The following is a 19,720-nucleotide window of genomic DNA, read 5'->3' as shown; positions in this document are numbered from 1 at the left end:
AGCTCAACCTGGAATGAACAATCTGGCTTGCATTTAGGATTCTCTCACTTCACAAGAATGCCCTCTGGCAACAATCAAGGGAAGCTGAGCTGGGGGAGATGAACCCTGTTGAGACCGATAATTGTTACTTCCATTTTCCTCCCCACAAGATTTTGACATAGTTACTCTGACAGTCCATTCAGCACTACTTTGTTGGGCATATGCGGTGGGATGTATATACTCCATGCTTGCGTAGCAACCAAGGGCTTAATACAAGTAGTGGAGGCTAATGCTGACCTGCAACCTCACAGCACCTGGGAAGATAAAACACCTTAGAAAGTGAGGCATGGGGCCACTGCCAGAGAAGCAAGCAAGCTGAAGGGAACTGCTGTCAAGCAAACTTTGAGAAAGGCTGAGAGAGACAGTGCTCTGAGCAGGAATGACTGTACCAACAGGCTGAAAAGTCTACAGAAGGGGAGATAGGAAGTAGTTCAGGGCACAAATGGCATCACAGAATCCTGATTCTGCCTGCCTGGCTTCATAGCACTGAACTGGATCCTAATGGAGCTGGCAGGCCAATATTGGGGGGGCGGGGGGGAGGGGGAAGAGACCAACTTACAAGCTGCATGAACTTCCAGACCTCCTGGGGCAGCAGGACCATCTGACCTCATCACAAGTGAGGAAAGCCAGATACCCCCCCATGGAACTCAGGCAAGAAGGGAACAGACTGACTGCCCCAGCAGACAGACAGACACAGAATAACCTCTAGTGCAATGCTCCACCTGGTCAGAGGTGGTGCTGTAGCATGGACTTTCCAACACACAGCATAGTTCTGTTTGGGCTTCAACATTCCAGTTGAAGTCTCCATAGAGGCAAGGCACACAAAAGGGGGAGCTATGCAGCATACCATGTAATGGGTAACTGCCTAACAAGCTCGTCACTCAACAGTACTGCTGCTTAGAGAGTGTGATGTAAAGAGCCATCAAAGAAACACACTGCCACAAAGTCCAAAGCACAAATGACAGTCCTCTCAGATAGGGTACACCATGCATTAGCAATTCTCTGAATCTGAACAGCAAATTCTTTCCTGCTCTTATGCCAGTCATCAAAACACTTGACCCAGTCTGCCTCAACACCTCACTCTCTCTCCAAACTGACTCCACCAACCAGAGCGTCATTCTGCACTCCTTTCCCAATCATCCACAGTGATTCCAAAGACACCGAATCAACTCTGCAAACCTCCCGAAATTTGTGCAGCTATCTGCCTCTTTCTAGATCCTTCGCAAGTTTTATAGCCCAGCACCTGCTTTGGGATCCTGTAATCTAGGATACCCAGGTGTTTTCTTACTAAAGATTGTTCCATGAATACCACACGTCCACTTTTGTCAATCTTCCATCTTCTTTGCTTTTCACAAGCAGCCCATATGGAAGCTCTTCGTTTTTTTGTGTTTGACATAAGCCATCCATGTTTCTGAGCCACACAGAAGAGTGTATAAGTCTCAACTACAGATCTTTCACAATAGTTGACAATTTGTTATTGTTCCAGGCTCCATCTTGCAAAAGACCAAAGTTTTGAGCTGCTTTGCTGATTCCACAAATAAGCACAGCATTAAGATTTATGTGGCTGGTAACCATACAGCCCAGCAAAACCTGTCATCATCATCATCATCATCATCATCATCATGGCTGTGTCTACACTTGCATTCCTCTTTTGAAAGAGGTATGCAAATGAGGTAAATGGAAACGCAAATGAGGTGCAGATTTGCTTACCTGGCACCTCATTTGTCTATTCTTTCAAAAGAAGCTATTTCGAAATAAAAAGAAAACCAGTGTAGACGCTGCTCTTTCAAAAGTAAGCCCCACCTTCAAAAAGAATCCTTCTTCCAATAAAAAAAGGGGAAAGGATTTTCAAACATGGGGTTTACTTTTAAAAGAGCAGCGTCTACACTGGTTTTCTTCTTATTTCGAAACAGCTTCTTTTGAAAGAATAGGCAAATGAGGTGCCAGGTAAGCAAATCTGCACCTCATTTGTATTTTACAGATTCACCTTATTTGCATACCTCTTTCAAAAGAGTAATGCAAGTGTAGACACAGACCTAGAGCGATATCTGGAACTGGTTCTGAGGAACACTGGTATATGATAATTCTTCAAGCTTAACGCTAGCCCAAAGATTTGTCATGAATCAGAAAACTTGGTAATTAAGCTGTTGTAAGGAATCAACATTATCATCCACAAGGGCTACACCATCTGCAAACAACAGGTGCCATATGATGCGATCTCCTTCACCTAGGTCTTAACACTGAACCTTGCAACGTTAAATAGATGTATCGAGTGCTAAGAGACACTTCCCAAGCATCACAGAATATGTGCTGAACAAGGAAGAAGAGGTAAATATTACAATGTAGGAGCCAGACACAACCTTGCTTCACTCCATTTATGTTAAATGAATCAGACTCTTGGTTTTCCTACACTAGTTACCTTCATGCTAGCATGTAAAAACTTCAAGGTTTAGCAATATAGGGGACAACCAAGCTTCTTCCAAACAAAATCATGACCAAGTAAAATTAAAGGCTTTTGCTAAATCTATAAAAGCCATGTCCAGTGAACTATGCAGCTGTCTTACAAAGATCATGTCTAAGGTGGACCTTTCTGAGAGGAAGTCAAAGTGACTGAGGATAGCTTCTTACAGCTAAAAAAATTGAAGTTTTAAAACTGTATTCTTTTACAGTAAACTCTTTCATATCCAGCATTCTACCATCCAAAACTTTCAAATAACCAGCATTTTAAACACAGGTAAATTTAAATTACATTTACTTTCAATAACCTGTACTTATGGAAAATACAAATAAATACAGCAAATACATATAAGTTTACAGTGTACAATACTACTATTGTTGGCAAATAAAGTACTCTGCATACATTTGTTTCTTAACATCTAATCTTGTTTTTCTTTAGTGTTATGCAAGGCTCGGTTCTGGGGCCGGTGTTGTTCAACATCTTTATTAATGACCTGGATGAGGGACTGGATTGCACTCTCAGTTTGCAGACGACACAAAGCTAGGGGGAGAGGTAGCTACGCTGCAGGGTACAGATAGGATTCAGGGTGACCTGGATAAATTGGAGGATTGAACCAAAAGAAATCTGATGCAGTTCAACAAGGAGAAGTGTAGAGTTCTACACTTGGGACAGAAGAATCCCAAGCGTTGTTATAAGCTGGGGACCAACTGGCTAAGCAGCAGCGCAGTGGAAAGGGACCTAGGGGGTTATGGTGGATGAAAGGCTGGATATGAGTAAACAGTGTGCCCTTGTAGCCAAGAAGGCTAACGGCATATTAGAGTGCATTAGGAGGAGCATTTCAAGCAGATCTAGAGAATTGGTTGTTCCCCTCTGTTCGGCACTGGTGAGGCCACATCTGGAATACTGTGTCCAGTTTTGGACCCCCCCAGTATAAAAGCATGTAGATGTGCTGGAGCAGGTTCAGTGGAAGGCATCAAAATTTATTAAGGCACTGGAGCCCGTGACCAATGAGGAGAGGCTGAGGGATTTGGGCTTGTTTAGTTTACATAAGAGAAAACTAAGGGATGATTTAATAGCAGCCTTTAACTTCCTGAAGGGGAGCTCTAAAGAGGATGGAGAGAAACTGTTCTCAGTGGTGGCACACAGCAGAACAAGGAGCATTGACCTGAAGTTACAGAAGGAGAGGAATAGGTTGAATATCAGGAAAAACTACCTCACCAAGAGGGTGGAGAAGTATTGGAACGCATTGCCTAGAGTGGTGGTGGATTCTCCATCCCTAGAAGTTTTTAAGTCCCAGCTTGACAAGGTCCTGGCTGTGATGACTTAGTTGGGGCTGATCCTGCTTGAAGCAGGGGGCTGGGCTTGATGACCTCCTGAGATCCCTTCCAGCCCTATGATTGCTAGATATACTTTTCTATTATCAAGACTATTTGAATACCCAATAACCTCCCAGTCCCCAGTTTACTGTAGATTTACCAGACTTTTTTTCCTGTTTTTTTTTTGTTGCTGTTGTTAAGAGAAGATATCCCTCTGATATTACGTTCACTTTTGTCTCCTTTTCATTTTTTCAAAATGTTGGTGGGAAGAAACTGATTTTCAATAGAGTAGCAGTATCTCATGCAACCTTTACCACAAGTCTTCTTGGTATATTTATAAATTTCAGCAGGTGACCAGTCTGATATTGAAGCTTTTGATCTTGGGAATTTTTTTGATGTTTTGTTCAAGTTACTCTAGTGTAGATATGGCATCCAGCAAAGCCGTAACTTCAAATCCAGGCAATTCATAGAACACATGGTTCTACTACACACTCCCTTGAGTATGTACCATTTCATAGTGCTCAACCCACCTCTCCAGTTGCTTCCCTTTTATCTGTCATAATACTGTCACCCTTATCTTTCAGTGGAATTATCTTGCTCTTTAATCAGCCCAATGGCCTTTCTAATACCCTCATACAACCACTTATTCCCTGCATCAGAATGAACTACCAGACAGCAATGTTAGGACTTTCTGGATTCAGTTCTGGAAATGAGATCTACTAGACCATTTCCTGCCACTTGGTTTTAATCCTGCTCCCTCACAGAGTATTACACCAATGCTCTTGCCTAGCACCACAACTCAGAGGAATGCAAAATGGACAGGGGTCATGATGATCTAATGTGGACTGTTAAAAGAAACTGTCAAATACAACCTGTATTTGCCAAAGAATTGTACTACTTTTTAAAAATGCTAATTAACATTTTAGGTTTGAAGTAACTTTAGTGACAACACAAAGAAAAAAATCCCTACCCTGTTTATAGTTTAAGTAGCGACTTGTCTCTTCACACACTTCATGTGATATTTTGTGAAAACAAAGTTTATTAAAAAGCTTGTCATTCACTCAGCCACGGAAGGCAATATTTTGATGGTTACAGGAAGAAGGTGTGAGTCTTGATACATATATGTGGGCACCATATGCTAAGACTGAACTTTTCAAAGTGAAAGGAAGTGGGAGTAATCAAAGCTCTCTCATTAGCTGGTGCTGAACTAAAAGAAGCTGGCTAAAAGTTTCTGAAGAAATATGCTGTTCACGTTGTCTTATAAGCAACATTCCAGAAAGCAGGAACTTCATGTCTTGACTGCTTGTCTGTGCACCCTACCCTTGTTTGTTTTAGCCGCGTAATGATTTGACAACTCAAAATCAAGTGTAATTCTTCATTGAAGGGACAGAAAACTGCCACTTACTGACTTTACTGGGAGGAGAGCGGTCTAAAGACCCAAAGCTATTTTCACACTCATTTCAGTATCAATATTTCTAGTTCAAACAGGAAGTTGGGAGGTGGTGTGGTAATGGTACCTGGAAAGGGTCTTTCATGCAATCTCTGAATTAGAGCAAGGAGGATGGAGCCTGGAAACCTACGACAGTTTCCAGCTATAGCAAACTGAGGCCCACCAGTTGCTAAGAGATACAACACAGATGTGCTTTTATCTGATTTTACTTATTACAAGATAACTCCTTGAAGTGAGCCATTTTACCGAACAGCAGTAGTGACGCTTTCAAACAAACCAAGAGCAACAACCCTTTACAACCACGATGGAAGTATTTTCATAGAGAATCAATTTCCGTTTCAACCAGCCAAGAGGTTAAAGTGTTAGTGATGGAGATTGAGTTATTTGCACTTCCTATCCGCACCGCTTTAAAGCGGTGTTTCCCAGAGTGTGGTCTGTGCCCCAGAACAAGTTCTTGGGGGAAAAAAAAATACCAGTCCTTAGAAAAACTATGCACATCATCACACAGAATCCTATTAACTTGGTATATTCTGTATTTTCCTCAACAACTAAGGAAAAAATAAGTTAGGCACTTAAGTATTTTATATCAAGATTAATACTATGTACTATTATTGTGACTAAATAATAATGAAAATGTACTCATTTTTTTTAAAAATGTGTTTATTTTTGGGCCAGAAAATGAAAGATACTTAAAAAAAAACCTCAGGTCCCAACTACATAAAGTTTGGGAAACCCTGCCTTAAAGAAAGAAATTCATGTATTTGTGCCAACACAATTCTAGTTAAACACTGCTATATGCGTTGCTGCAAGAGTTCTAGTCTAGAATTCTGACAAAGTGCCATCTGCAAAAGTTTTTTTTTTTTTTTTTTTGTTAGTTAGTTTTTGGGGCGGCGGGGGGAGTATAAAGCCACACACCTATAGTAATCTTACTATTAAGACAAACTTGCATGTCTGATCTGCATGTCAAAATGACCTAGATCATCATATTTTCACACTGGGGTTCAGAGAGTACTCCAGGGGTGGGGGGGGGTGTCACGAGTCATGTCCCTGTCTTGTCCACGGCCACCATCCCCACTGATCAACTCTTCCTTCTCCCTCCCACTATTCAGCAGTAAGCAGAGGGGACTGGAAGGAGAAGGACTATCAAGGAGGGGATACGCTCAGAGCAGGGGATAGAAAGAGGCAGGAGAGAAGTTTGGGAGAAGATGTGAAGTTTTCTAGCTGTTTAAATTTAAATGGTGAAAATAAAGAATAGTTCTTTACCCAGACATATTTATGTATCTGTTTAGTAATACAATAAGGTAAATCTTAGTGGTACAGTTTATAAATACATACATAGTTTTTCTATTACTTTTTTCTTCAAAACAAACAAACAAACAAAAGCAAGCAAATATCAGTAGGCTTGGGGTCCACAAAACTATTTTAAGTGAAAATGAGCATTCTTGGGTTGATGAAGTTTAAGAACTGCGGACGTGAATATAAAAAAAAAAAAAAAGAGACCATCTAGTCTGGTTGATAGAATGACCAATACCACAGAACATTTCCTGTAAACTATCTCCTGCAGGAAATAATGGCAGCAGACAACACATCCAGCTTCAGAGTCCAATTTTCAAACTGAATTTAGACATGAGAATTAGTATTTGCATTATCAAATTTTTAGACATCTGAACTGGTCTTTAATTACGTTTAACAGCCAGTGTTCAAAATGGGGCCAAACTAGGTATCTACTGCAATAGATTAGTTTCTGTGTTACTCTTCAGAGCACTGTTTCGTAAACTTCTTGACACCATGGAACACCAAACAATTATACTTTTAACGAGGAACACCTATGGAAAATTCTCCTCAAAAAAAACTGTTGCCAGACCAAAACAGCAACATGTACTGCAAAAACAAAAGTGACATAATTAGATCAGGTGGTATAGTAATGAAGTAGCATCTGGTTTTAACATCAGTGTAGGACATCAAAAAATCAAATGCTCACAGCACACCTGCGAGTTGTTCACAGAATACCAGTGTTCCACAAAATATAGTTGAAGAAACACTGCTTCTAAGCCCTGCTAGCTCGTCAGTCAAGTTTGAGGATTCCTCTTGAGTCGCTCAGGCTGTGCCTACACCACGAGATAAATTCAAGTTTAATTCAGTTAGCTCAATTTTACCACGTGACTGTCTTCACTGTCTGTACACTTGCTAGATTTTTCTGAGCTTCCTGGCACCAGCCCATGCCCCACTGTACCACATCAAGGCCGTGCTGGGGGTCATGCTTCCATAACACAGAGAAACTTTTTCTCAGTGGTTTACATTTGCGTGTGAACCCCCTTCACTCCCCCACAGGCGCCATATAGCATGGGTCTTTCCCACTCTCAGCCACATCACGTGGCTAGCCCACAACCCAACAAAAGGATGTGCCCACCCTTTGGTGCTGACAATGCTGCCAGTTGCACATTTAGAGCTCCAAGGGTGGTTAAGATACTGGGACGATTGCTGACAGTGGGGGAAGGACCACCCTTACTGGTCCCCCACTGAACACCTCCCCTTGACCCACATCAAGCCTTGCTGCCACCAGAGAAAACTCCCCCAGCAGCTAAGAAATTCAGGGTTCAGCTGTTGCCATGGGGAAGGACCACCTCAATTGGCTGCCCACTCCACTGCTCCATTTGCATAAACCAGGGCTTGTTGCTGCCAGGGGGACACCAGAAATGCCTTTTCCTGCACCTCTCTCTTTCTCTTCTCACTTTAAAAAACACAGTCCAGACCCCTGTATTATTTTCAGGGATCACTTGCAATGATGGAAGGTGGGACACTCAGTGGATGGGCAGTTGAGAACACAGTCCTTGCATGGAAAGCCTTATAATGCACAGGAAAGCCAAAGACTCTCCCCAGTACCAATACAGCGAAGGGGGAAGCCAAAAATTCTTTTTTCCAATAACTTTCCTATCCCTTCCTTCTCACTCTTTTCAAAAAAAAAAAAAGTCCAGGTCCCTGCACTCATTTTTGGGATCACCGGCATGCAATGATGGGAGGTAGGACACTCAGTGGATGGCCAGTTGAGAATACAGTCGCTGCACCCGTGTTGGCAATGTAATGGGGGGTGGGGGGGAAAGCAAAAATTCTAACTAGGAGGGTCTCTGCATTATTTCCAGGGATGAATTTATTTTCAGGGAGCAGGAGGAGAATGAGGAAAATGCAATGGGGGAAGAGGACGTCAAGACCAGTGAGAATACCCAGAATGCTACAGGGATGAGGAAACTGTGGGATAGTTTCCCACGATGCACTACTGCAACAATCAATGTTAGCCAATTTGTGCACGTAGCAGCAAAGACCCAGCTTTGCGGGGAGCACATGGGAAATGAGAATGGTCAAAAAAAAAGCATGCACGCACACACACACACACACACTTACAGATTCCAGAATTAGGGAAAAAAAATCTATATAAATAAATTCAAATTTATCTTGTAACAGACGCAGACTCGGGCAAGATAAAGCCTTAGCCAAGCTCCACTGCACACAAACACTAAATTCCATGCCTAAATGCCTGTCTGTTCTGACTCCAACAGCGTGGCATTAATACAAACTTCTTTTTCCTGGTGGATTCCTTTTAGACTCGTCATTACTAGATATTTTTCCCATGGATTTGTTCGGTCTGAAACATTAAGGCAGAATGGACCTTAACTGCTAGCAGGGGTGCCCCATCAGTTAGGGGACTAACAGACTTGGATAGAGTGCAAAGAGCCAGGTATTAAATATTTGTATATCCCCCAGAGCCAGGCATCCCCAGCCCTTCCCCCACATCTCAATGCCCTCCGCTCTCCCAAAGCCAGCAACTCCCTCCCCCGTTCAAACTCAATGCTGGCATGTCACCAGAGTTGCCACCACCACCATGATCTTCTCCCACCAAGCACAGGGGCACATGGGCAGAGCAGCAGGAGCCACATTTAATCACTCAAAGAACCACGGATTGGCCATCCTGCACTAGTGCTTGGGCATTAAAAAAAGCCGCTCTTGGGAAATTTACCAGCTTAAGTGCTTCCAAATCCGTAAGCCACTCCGTGTTAGCAAGAACTACGCACCAGTTTAACTTTGCAATGGAACCTTTAAATTAAGTTAAGCACCACAAGATGCTTAAAGTGAAGTGTGGGATGACTAGAAATGAAAGGTCTGAGAAATTCTAGTCTCTTCACGAACAGCTGCCTTTGTAATGACTACTAGCAGTTTTACCTCCAGTCTTCGAAAGAGAAAAGGTTAAATGATTTTATGGTAGGTCACAATTGTGTGTGTCCAACACTGCCTTCTTCAATCCTGCTAATGCAGCATTTGGGAGAAGCAGCACTTCTGATAGCACGATGAAAAAGTTGCCTGAACCACCATCTTGTTGTATTTTTTAAGTCTCCTCATATTCATACGAAACATTTGATCTCTACTTACTACGCACACTATATACCTCTAGTTTCAGCTGTGCTACAGAATTGCTCCTTTGACTTAGAAGCTCTCTCAGACCTTTCATGTCTACTCATCCCACCCTTCCTTTTGAGCACCTTATGGCACTGTATGCTTTTACCAGTCTGGAGAGTAAGGATTTCAAAGCTTTTTCTCACTGCAATACAGAACACCTACAGTTCTCTTCCTATAATATTCAGTCCAGTTTCACTATAAGGAATTTGCTTTACGAGTTAAATTTTAGGCTCTTTATGGGGAAGTCTTTAGTTTGTTCTTCCCTCCTTACTGTTCTTCCCATAGAGTCACACAAAGTGGCCGTTTGATTTATCTGGTGTGCTCGGGTATCAGGAGGATGGAAAAACTATGTCCCAATGTGTGAAACAAAGTAAACCCCCAATTTAGCAGACGTCAATTCAGCAGACTTTGGGAACAACATACATCTGCCAGCCCCCCCATTGTCCCTGAAGTCTGCTGAATACAACCCCCCTCCCCCCCCCCCCAAAAACAAAGAAAGTACTCACTGGACCCGCTGCTAGAGGAGCCTCACCAAGGCCTGGACCACCACTGCTGCTGCAGGAACCGCCACAAGCTCCTCCCACCAGGCGTGGGGCATATATGTGAGTGTCATCTGCTCGCATGCACGCCTCATCCCTGGTGGGAGGAGCGCATGGCAGCAGCTCCTGTGGCTGCTACAGTGCTCCAGCCACAGCAGCTCTGGTGAACAGCCCATTTATTGGTGGGGTGGCGGGGGGAAGCCACGTTAGGGCCAATACAGTAAACCCTCCTATTTAACAGGCTATCAGCATTGACAGACACCCCTTCCCCACATCAGCCCGTTAAACTGAGAGATTCCTGTAGTGTTGATATTTAGGCTTTATACATCTCAACAATATTGACAAATATCAATATAGTGTTGATATTTAGGCTTTGCACCTCAAGTTTATTGCATGCTGAAAAGCTTTAAGATATTCTGTGGCCATGGAAGCAGTGTAGTTGGGAGGACTTGAACTGCCAGAAATGGGGTGTTAGGAAGACAGGGAAGATGAAGTCTAAAAACTAGACTATTATAAAGTTACAGAAATTTATAAGATCCAGACAAAGTGTCAATTAACAATTCCCATTTAGGCCCATCCTGGCTAAACTGCCAGCTACTGCATACTAAGGTGCACACCGCAAGTAGTATTTGACCTGTTCTGTTGCTACAGCTGAATTTTCAGTCCTCCTCAACTCTGATGAAGATTTCAAGCAAACAAGGTGGGGCTCAATCAAGATATGGCTTAACTGTCAAGGGCTGCTGCCTGTAGCAGTTTACCACAATATCCTGCTCAATAAAAATCAAAGCCTTTGATTCATGTAAACCAAATACAAACCTCACTGGTCTTTTTGTTTCTGATCAGTTTTAAAAGCCAAACAGCTTCCCCTCTAGAAAGGCCATGACAAGAGAGAGGTCTAAACTACAGCTAGAAGCAGAGAGATATTTGTCTTCTAGGAACTAACTCTATCCTGCTTGGAGCCAATATTCTAAAAATAGCAGCTTAGCCCATGACAGCACAAACAGCAGCTTGGGACAGCCTCTCAGGTCCATGCCCATGGGACTTGGGTGGGTTGGTACCTGGACAGCCAGCCTGAACCCTGCCCAAGCCTTTGAGAAGCATGTTTCTAGGCGTAACATCCCCAGTGCTTTTCTGAAGAGAGAAAGAAAAAGGAGGTGCCAGTACTCACCCCATGGCTGGGAGCCAGCTGGGGTGCTGAGTCTGAATGGCAGGCCCAGCCATAGGATCCCCGGCCAGAGGAGGGGGAAAACCGCACAGCTGGGAGACCACATCCCTCTGGCAGACCCAGCTAATAGAACCCCAGCCTGGGTGCTCTGAAGAAAGAAAAAAAAAAAAAAAAATGTACCATGGGGCTTCTGGAAGGAAGCGCCCCCCCACCCCTCAGGGCTGTGCTTCTACATGATGTTTTGGAATCCAGAAGAACGGTCTTCCAGACTCCAAATCACATGACATTATGCTAATGAGGTGCAGGGAATTTACATCCGTGCCTCATTAGCATCTTTTGCTCCGTGTATTAGCATGCCACTTCCGAAGGAAATGGCCTGTGTAGAAATGGCCTATGAGAAGGGTAGGGTAAGAACTCATCCTTTTCATCAGCAGCTCCTATTGTCTAATTTAAGCAGCACCTCACCTAGCAAGTTGCCTTCTGTGGGTCATATTTAAGGTGCCTAGTTCCCCCTGTTCTTCAAAAAGGGAAAGTAGGCATGTAACTCAGACTATGCAGACCCCACTTATTTCCAGGCACTGAGAAGTTTGGTAATGTAGAAGAATCACTCATAATGCAGAGGGCACTTCTAGTTCAACATGAACAGAACATAATGAAAAGCCATTTGCACCACAACTCTTCTAGCTCAACTGTATGTTAATATCCATTTAGAACAAAGGCCATGTACTTGGAGAAAAACAGTAGTCACAAGGCTAAGGCTACACTAGGCTATACTAGGGAGTTTTGCTGACAAAACCCCAGTTTTATTGAAAAGAGTGGGTGGAATATCCACACACAAAATGCATTTTCTCAACAATATATCAACAAAAGTCTACACTTCTGCTGACAGCCTTCTGCCTCTTCCAGATAAAGAGGAGTGTCTTTTGTCCACAGGTTCTGACAACAAAAAAGCTGTGTGCACACTCGGGGGGGGTGGGGAGGGAAGAGGGAATCCTCTCTTGACAGACAGGGCTTCCAGAACAACAGGCAGTCCAGCCACTTTGTCGACAGAGCAGAGCGTTCTTCTAATTGGCTTGTGTGTGTGTGGCCACACTCTGGCGACCGAAGTTTTATCAGTAAAACTCTTCTGACAGTGACTTCACTTGACAGAGCACTATAGAATAACCATAGCTTAAGAGTTCTAAGCTTCTGATATTTTAGCTTTTACAAGTTTACATCTATGCATGTATTTTGACATAAAGGAGCCAATTCACGTTCTGGAATAAGTTCAAGATTGTAAAAAGTTACTAGTGCAGCCCCTGGGCGGGGGGGGGGGAGGGTGCGAAGTCAAGCCTCAGTTCCCATTCCCTTTTCCCCTCCAAGTTTTTGTTAGGAGTAATGGACAGTTTTAGTATATGAATTTCAAAGTCTGATAATTAGTTAAGCTTAGTGTCTAAACGCTTCAGAGAAGTCAATATAAGTTGCCTGAATTGACCTTCATCTCTGTGATGTTTCAAAAACCATTAGCTGACATTTTTAGAAGGATACCTAGAAGTTAAACATTTTATATACATCAAGGAAAGCATAAAGAAAAAGAGGGTTCAAAGTCATCCATCTGGTAAGCTTAAGGGGGAACAGACTACAAGGCAGAGAAGGAGTGGAACCACCAGCTTTTGAAGGCCCCAATTCTTTGCCAGCAATCGAAGGGTTTTTCATATAAGGAATTTTCAAGCAAGCTGCAAGGCAGATTTCTAGATACTCCATGCGATTCAATCCAAAAGCTACTTCCCAATGAAAAACATTTACATTCTATTGTTTTGCAAAATGTCATCTTAATTGCTCCAGGAGATGAGATGCTTCTTGTACACTCACACTACCATCAAGATAGGTTCAGGACAAAAAGGTTTCAGGTTTTTGTACAGTGATAGCAATCAGCACTTAAAATGATCTGGAAGTACAACTATTAACTGGATTGGCTGGTTGCAGGTTTGTTTGTTTTTGTTTTGCTGTTTTGGTTTTAAGTTCAACAAAGTTACATGTGCTGTGAAACAATGAAAATTCTAAGTGCGCTTCTTGAAAGTGCCAGGGCTGCAGCTAAGATGTCAAAAAACAGGAGTCCCAAGATTATGAGTAATAGAGCCCCTGTTGCATTACTAAACAGCATTTTCTCACCATCACCATGTAATCAAGAGTGATATTGCAGCAGACTGCAGAATCACTCATTCCTCACCCAGCAACACTAGCTCATATTCATAACATACCCTCAACACAACCCATCTTCAGCTTAGTTTTTTGGCTTTTGTGTCCCCCTGTTCACACAGGACAGTAGTACTTTGAGCAGTCTATTCAGCAATTCATCCAAAGTACAACAACCACAACTGTTGCTTTGTAAGAGAGTGTTATCCAAGCCTTTTAAAACTTTAGATCTCGGGCTTCTTTTGCTTTCACTGGACTGCTGAACATTTCCTCCACAGCATGCTCAATACAGCCTGCCAGAAAAGTTTGATTTCCTATTTTCTTCCTGCTGAGAACTAGTAGAAACTGGCACTAATTTATGTTGGGAAAAATCAGATGCCAGTTTACCAGTAGTTTAAGTAAACATATGTTTACAATTACCTCATTCATGATGACCTACTTGTGTGCAGTTGCCTTTTTTGGAACTAGTTCACGTTTACTGATTCTGGCCTCTGAACAAAGCTGAAATGTTAAGATTTACTGTAACTGAGAATGCCATTGTATCAGTACCCTGCTTGAAAGCGAGGGCCATATGATTGTGAGGCAACATGATAATAAATGCTATGACAAACACTGCATAACATTTCTGGAGGAAACTGCACATTGAGAAGACCCACTGTATCTCCACAGTTAACCCTAGTGTGTGGGATCAGCAAGCACATGCAATATAAGTGATCCTCAGACACCATCACAAAAACAGAGCCCTCAAACCGACGCTGCAGACTGTGTTGTGTGCCAGCTGGTCCTTTCACGAACTGGATCTACTGAAACTCCCCCCAGCAGTCAAGGGGGGGGGGGGGACACATCTCAGTCTAAATTTTTCTACCTAAAAAGAGAGTAAGCCCTGAGGAAAGCTACTGAAAAGACTGCAATAAGATATGATTGGAAGGGTCATACCTGCATTGCCTCCATAAACATTTCATAGGGACAGACAGCTCAAATTTCAAAAGAATAGTCTCTGCTTTTGCTAACTTGAGTGTGGTTGAAAAAAATTCTGTAGGAGAAAAAATATTTCACATTGAAAACCAGTTCATGCATCCCTAGTAATAATTACCATAGGGACAGAATGGAGGTGCTAAGAAACGAATACAGCAACATGACCACAACCCATTAAGTTACACAACATCACAAAATGGGCTTTAAATGTTTGTTCAATCTGATTTCAAGCAAACTTTTAAAGCAAAGGAATCATGTTCACAGGAGAGTTTTTACTATATTCAGTGACACCAGTAGCTAGGCAAATCAAGCTGAGTGCATCCAGAGTCCTACAAGTGCAAGCTAGTACAACTCCTTAAAGCCCTCTCGTGTTATGTTCCCTTGTATGAGTGGCTTTTCCTGTGCAACTCGCCATTCACAGTTACACACTACCACCTCAGCATATGCATACTGAGACGATCTGTTGTGTGTAAGGGGAAAACTTCAGTGAAGCTGGTTGTGGCTCCCAGCCTAGAGCTGCTCTGCACCATACCAGCTGCCAACAGTCTCCAATTGGATATCTGCTAGCAGGGGATTGTCAGAGATCCTCCTCATTCCCACCAGTATTTCATGGACTGTTGGAAGATGGCACATGGCCTTGCTACACTGCCTCTATGAAAGTTGGTGACATCCCATTTTGGAAGAAACCCATAGCCAGGGAGATCCAGTTACTTTCAGCCCTCGCATGCCAGCGAACAGCAATTCAGGATCCAGCCCAGAGTTTGTAGGATAACTTGTAGGGATGCTTGCTAGATTCAAAGTCAGCTAAGTACATAGAAGACAGAGGGTTGCAAATGTTCACTCTGCATATGACTAGTTATTTTCTATGAGCAGAACTGAAATGCAGATATACATTACACATTTAGGTAATGCTTTCAGCGGCACTTCTTATTTATTCTGAAAGCAAGTCACGCCTGGGTTAGAGGTTGGCAGCCAACATACACCACAGCAGGGAAGAGGATATATTGACTGACAAAAACCAAGGAAACTCACTAGAATATCCAGCCAGAGCAAACAGGATCTACTTTAAGAACAAAGAGTGCAAATGAACTACATTATTAGCAGGTTGGGGGAGGGAGGGAAGAAAGAAACAATTTCAGACATGTGTAGGAATCTCCCTCCCTACATTATCATTCAGAACAGATGTTACCAAACAGCAATCTGTTTGCGCTGTACTGTGTAGCATGTTTTAAAAAAGTAGATTGAGCCAATCAAATCTTGATATCAAATATTAAGTTTATTCATTAGACCACAACTGTACATACTAAGACCAAAGGCAAGAGAGAGAGGAATATGCTTCTTGAATAGCCACATTTCATCCATTCAGATTTTGCTAAGGAAATTACATGTATATTTTGCCTCACCCACTGTCCCAATGAACTGAAGCAGCCAGCAAGGCTGTCATTTACAGCATTTAATGATTCAGGCACTCTTCCTTCTTCCACTCAAGTTGCCTAATCTCCATATATTTTTAAAAAATGTTCTTATACCTCACTCCTTTCAATCCTGGGATTAGCCTTGTTGCCCTTCCCTGTACCTCTGAGTGCTGTAAGTACAATGAGCCCTTGAATTTAAGAATAAATCAAACTGAAATCTTGTAACTATTTACTGATTACACCTCCTACAAAAGCTTGGATTAAAAAACCACTCAACAGTGAAGTGACAATTTCATTTGACTAGCAAGTGCAATTCTAAAAACCACAAGAAGTCCTGTGGCACCTTATAGGCTAACATATTTTGGAGCATAAGCTTTTGTGGGCAAAGAGACACTTCATCAGATGCAGTAGTGCAATTTTAGAAATCCAACATTCTACTCCCAAACCCTGTATGATGCCAATTGCTGTCTCCCACTTCATATGAGCAAAATCATGAATAAGCCCGGGCTTGCTTGGTGAACCTTGGTGAGTATTGCTTTGACATATCAGAAACATATGTTTCCAGTTCAACAAATCAAAACATTTTACACAGAACTTCACTGCAGTTGCAGTGCTGTTCCCAAGTGCTGAATCAGCACTTTCCATACTGTTCTAAAATAATGCCTTACGTGGATCTTAAGGAATAAAAGTAGAGTGAGGGTTTAAACAACAGCCAAGAGATTTTTGCAACAGTGCATTTTTGGGGGTTGGACCAGATGACCTCCTGAGGTCTCTTCCAACCCTACTTTTCTATGCTTCCATGACCGGAAAAACCGATTTATTTATAAGATCATACAGTTCAAGTCCCAGTTTGTTACAAGGCAAACAATGTATAGAAGGAAACCCCATGTGGAACAGCTTTCCCCTACTCTACCTCTAATCACGAGTTAGACATAGAGGAGGACAAGAGAGAAGAAGGTAAAAACCTTTCCCTGTTACCTCCAGAAGCCTTATTTCACATTTTATGGATTACAGGACTCTACCTAATATTACCCAGAAGCCACCAAAATGTTGCCCCCCTTCCCATAACGCTCAACTATTCCCAGATACTTGGGGTCTTTTTTCCAGCTCTCCTCGCAGCTTTACAAAACAGTGGAGAGGACAGGTGGCAGCAGAGGAAGTGGCAACGCTGTGAACTCTCCTTTGCCTCGGTTATTCTTCCTCAACAGAAAAAAAAAAATGGGGGAGTGGGTGTGAGGATTTCAGACCCAAACTGTTAATACCTCTAGGAAGAGCAAAGCAAAAGGATCCCTTTAGCCTTCTCGAGGCCCCCGAAAAGCAACTGCAGTTGCCGATAAAGCCAAGCCCAGGCCACTCAGTACAAGCAGCCCTCTGAACTGGTGCAAGGGGGAAAACCAGGCTGGGAGGACCACGTTCACGGGGGATTAAGACCACGGACCTTATTCTGTAGCACAAGATCTCCGCTGAGCTCCGCCCCGCCACCACACACACACACACTCTTCCTTGGGGCTTGAAAGTCTCTGCGGGCTGACAACGCAACGGTGCAAATGTGCGCACAGGCTCAAAGACTCCCCCCAGGCGCTAGTCCCGGGCCAGGGGAGAGAAGAGCCCAGCCAACTCCCACCAACTGATTCGTCGCACCGAAACGCGCCTAAAGTCCTGTGAGGGGGGCGGCTCCAGTCCCCCCCCGACTCCGGGGCCGTCGGGAAGTTTTGGAAGTGCCCGACTAAACCCGCAGCCGGCGGCGCTGGCGCACTCCTCCCTCCCCCGCCCTCCGCGCTAATCTGGGCCCGAAGGAGCCGGCGCGCCTGCCGCGGCAGACAAGCGCACTGCCCCTGGCACGAGAACCTCGGCGGTGCCCCCGCGCGCCGCTGCAGGCTGCGCTCGCGCTCGTGCGCCCACCCCCCAGAGAGCCCCCGGCTCTTCCCCGGTCCGGTCAGGGCGGGGCGGGGCATGTCCGGCTCTCCCACCCCGGCGCCCGCACAGCGCCCCCTCGGCTCGGCTCCCGTGCCGCCCGGGGCTCGTACCTGCTGCTACTCGCGGCGCCTCTTTGGCCCTCGTGGCCTCCCGCCGGCCACCGGCGCCGCCCCCTCCCGCTCTGGGCTGCCGCTCCGCGCGCGTCCGGCTCCGTTTGCCGCGCAGGCTGCCGGCAAGTTTCGCCGCCGGGCCGGGAGTGCAGGCGGCAGCGGGGGCTGCTGGGGGGAGTTCCGCTCTCGGGGCGTGGGGCAGCTGCAAAGAAAACTTCTGCCGGGGGCTGCCGCGCCGGAGCCTGCGCCGCCGCCGCCGCCGCCGCCACCCTCCTCCCCTGCGCTGCTGCTGCGAGCCCGCGGCTACGTGCCCCCGCCGCCCAGCGCGGCTGCCTTCGGACTCAGCTGACTCTCCAGCTTAGGACGCATCATCTCCGCCGCCCCCCACCCCCTTTAATAGGCTTTAAACCCACCTCCCACCCCGGCGCCGCCTCCACGCAGCCGCAGCCCGAGCCGTCCACGCCCCAGCCCAGCCGCCGCCTCCCCGCCCAGCCGGCAGCGGGCCGAGGCGCCGCGCCGCGCCGCGCCACGCCACGCCGCTCCGCTCCGGGGCGCTCCGCTGGAGCGGTGCTGCCCGCCCCGGTCTCTGGGGGGAGGTTTAGTGCGGCGGCTCGGCTCCCGCGCCGCGCCCTTGGAGTCCGGCTGCGGACAGAGCCCTCGCTGCGCGCCCCCGGCTCCCAGGGCCGCTCGGGTGCGGAGCGGACACGTGTGCCCACCCGCGGACTTGCGCCTTGCGCACGCGGCACGCGCCTCGCCCAGGCTGGTTGGCGTGCCAACACGCCCAGCGTGCGGTGGCACACTCACACTCAGCCTCTCGCTCGCTCCCTGGACTCCTGCGGGCAACCCCCCTCCTTACACACCCGTTTGCGCCCGCATCCACTGCGCTCTTCCACGCTCCTGTGTACACGCCAGGCGGCTTCGATTTATTGTGTTTCCTATCTCCATTTATACACTCCCAGTTCACATGCTCACTGTTCCCACTTACACACGCAGTTTTTCCTGTGAACTGGCACCCACAGAAAACATTCACACTCCCTTGGGATGAGGCTTGCCGGATGGCTGAATGGTGATGCTGTTTCACTTTCAGTCAAGGTAGAATGACTGCAATGGGATAGATACATTTGTGCTCTGCAAGAAACTGAGTGTCACTATTCATGGAAAAGAGGGTTGAAAAGTTGGGGTGCAAACGAGGAAGCTAAAAAAGGCACCACTTTTGCAGTGGGAGTGGCTGTGCCAGCTGGGATTAAACCAATCAGAACAGGCCACACTTCTTAGCCTTGATACAGAATTATAATTCATGATGACAAAATATTTAGTAGGGATATTAAATCTATTAGTGCATGAAAATCATGAGCTTGTTTAGATTATATTATGGTTCTAATCTGACTTTATGTTTGAACTCCCATCCTTAGTGGATGTTATAGTTTGTGGTGCAAATGCTTGAAATTTTAGGTGATTTTGGCCCCCACTGCAGAAGCTCTCACCCTCTACCTGCCCAGCACTTAATTCTGCCTCCTGATGCCCGTTGGTTTTGCCCCCATGAGTTGTTTCCCCGCGTCTACCTGCCTTACCTCAGCTCCTTCTGTATTTCTTGCAGCTCTTCACCCACTTCTCCAGAGACCAAAGCAGGGGGCTGCAACATCATTGGAGATGAGCTCCCAAGTTTGCTCACCACTCCTGCCCCTTCCCAAATGAGGTGTTGGAGGGACATG

The 19,720-nt window shown here is 45.2% G+C and overlaps 1 protein-coding gene across 2 annotated transcripts in view; it reads right to left on the bottom strand.

Moving 5' to 3' along the window:
• Window positions 1-18,379, bottom strand: part of GRB10 (growth factor receptor bound protein 10) — a 208,972-nt gene extending 190,593 nt beyond the window's left edge. For both annotated transcript variants that reach the window (XR_012644539.1, XM_074988028.1), the window contains exon 1: window positions 18,009-18,379. The gene's annotated coding sequence lies outside the window, so the exon portion shown is untranslated. The remainder of the gene's footprint in view (window positions 1-18,008) is intronic.
• Between the last annotated feature and the right edge of the window lie 1,341 nt (window positions 18,380-19,720).

This window comes from Carettochelys insculpta, chromosome 2, assembly GCF_033958435.1.
Source record: "Carettochelys insculpta isolate YL-2023 chromosome 2, ASM3395843v1, whole genome shotgun sequence".
Classification (NCBI taxonomy): domain Eukaryota; kingdom Metazoa; phylum Chordata; order Testudines; family Carettochelyidae; genus Carettochelys; species Carettochelys insculpta.
This window is presented reverse-complemented; position numbering and strand designations above follow the sequence as displayed.